The 2,425-nt window shown below is 35.8% G+C and overlaps 1 long non-coding RNA gene across 1 annotated transcript; it reads left to right on the top strand.

Annotated features, from left to right (window-relative positions):
• The first annotated feature begins 776 nt into the window (after positions 1-776).
• LOC306827290 lies at positions 777-2,425 on the top strand. Its single transcript, XR_013779607.1, has 3 exons — positions 777-919; positions 1,802-1,894; positions 2,353-2,425. It is a non-coding gene; the product is annotated as an uncharacterized lncRNA (long non-coding RNA).

Below are 2,425 nucleotides of genomic sequence, written 5' to 3' on the forward strand. Positions count from 1 at the left end.
CAATTGACAACATGATGTTCCAACGGGCTCCTAGCGACAGACCAAAACAGCAGAAACTGTGATTGCAGTGAAGGAAGCAAGCTCTTCGGCTTATGTTTTCTCTTTTGTTTGTTCGTTTGTTTTTCTTTAGATCCATAGAAAATGTGGCTTAACTGTATTAGCAAATGCAAGGCTTTTGTCAAACATCCGTCCATTAAAAGCCTCATCGCTGCTGTTTTGGGTAAGTGAAATCATGATTGTATGAGTAAATATTATGTTAAGTTTAGCACAATTACCTTCCTATTTATGTTTGAAGCTGGTCCAAGTATCGACAAAATCCTTTAGGATAGTCTACCACAAATCATTCGTGTCATTGTTATTCTGCAAGTTTCAAAACACAACAGTGTAATATGAAGACATTTCTATATGTTTAATGTTGTATATATGTCTAATGTACATGGGAGGCAGGCTGCAAATGATTCAAATGCAAATAATGTGAAATACTTCCAATACTAAAAAAGCAGCCTACAGTGAAGTAAAAACATAATTTTAAAACAAAACAAATCTCTGTTTATCCAGTCAGACCAAGGACAACAATCCCAATCTGTGTACAAACTACATGGGCACAGAATATAAATCTGTGATTAGAATAATGCAAAATTATATTGTTGTATTGTTTATGAAAGCTTTGCTGTGTTGTTACATTTACCTTGTTTTTAGTATGTTATGCTTTTGTTCTCAGCGGTTCAATCTGTTCCTGTCATGAAACTCTTACTATTCTATGTAACTAGTATTTTTTTTTTTATAGGTATGGGTGTGCTTTTGAGGCACCTCCCTCTGTCTACCTTAAGCAGAATGTTCATTTGTCTACCAGGAGAACTCCTCATGCAATTTATAGAATGTGTTTCCACTCTTCACATCGTATCACAAGTGATCCTAGGTAAGGCAACCATGATCAAACTATCAATTGCTACATAACAATATAAAAGTAATAATCAGAAGTATTACAATGCAGGAGAATAAGGATCTTGACTTGTTCATGCAAGGTTACCACATGACATCTCACACCATTGTTCATTAAGCAGCAGCTAAAATGCAGGCATGCATCAATCTTAAGACATCAGAGGCATCCCAACTCCAGTCGAAATGAACACAAATTATTTTCAAATGCACCTATACATAGGGGCAATGGTCTGTGTATGTTACTTTTTACAGTAACAGTGTTATGTTACAACATCGTCCATATGAGCATATGCTCATACACAGACCCCATCTCTGTCCTAAAAAAAAGCCTGTGATGCTACACCGCAACTCATGTCTGTGCATAAGACTAGAGAAATATATTTACTTCCATATTATAAGTCACTAGGTGTTCAGTTCTTCCTAAGATTTTGGAGTTTAAATTGATTAATGTGTTTATTTACTTAAAAAAAAACCCCGGAAGGATAGAGAGGTCACGGAGTTGGACTTGCAAGAAAAAAAAAATTGTTCTTCTGCTTCACTTGATTCCCCTTTTCTCCAAACTTAATTTGCTTCTTCTTTAAAGTTGAGCAACAGGAGGCATCAAGGTTGCCCTTTGTCAGTGCGCACTATGTTTAATCCAGCATTGATGGAATTGCATAAATACATTTAATGACAGAACCTAATACTGCTGCCAGTGTTGAAACCAGTTCAGTGCCCGCTTCTAAACATTGATACATACATTAATAGAGTGCAATGCTTACTGTGGTGCACTGTTGACCTGAACTAACAACTACTTGTCAGTTCATAACGTTTCAATAATAAACAATACTTCAGCTCATGCTTTTTTTATTGTTGATAGGACTGATTGGAACGAGGCTCAATATCTCCAAAAGGATGGCCATGTGTGCAGCAGTGTACTTCATAACCACCACCCTTATCGCTGTCACTATTGGTAAGAATAGATCCCATGTGTCCCTTCTTTTGTAGGATTAATTTTTGAGGACAAAGTTCCTGGACCTGTTGAGATGGTGAAGTATAAGTGCACCACAGACTTGCTTCCATGTGACCGTGAAGTTGAATCCATCGCTCTCAATAATATTAACAGAAAGAGAATATTTTAATCTTAACAAAGAAGGGGGCTCTTTATGGGAGTGTGTTATTCCTGTTTTGGTCTGTGTGCTTAGTTACTTAGAGTGTTTGTTTTCTTTTTATTTGCATATCTTCATACACATTGTCAGCAACTTGACATTCGTAAGAACGTGTGACTTTGTTATATTCATTTGAAATGAAAAAAAAAGTTGTTGTCATGTTCTTCCCAAACATTAAATTTTTTTTTTTTTTTTTTTTATCTCGGTATTTTATAGTGTTGTTAGAGCTTCAAAGCAAACATATTTGGTTTATTTGTTGCAGGAGTAATGTTGGGGATGTTTTTCAAACTGGGGATCATTGGTAAAGAAAAATACGATGAGGATGATGACTCCTT

This window comes from Symphodus melops, assembly GCF_947650265.1.
Source record: "Symphodus melops genome assembly, chromosome: 7".
Taxonomy (NCBI): Eukaryota; Metazoa; Chordata; class Actinopteri; order Labriformes; family Labridae; genus Symphodus; species Symphodus melops.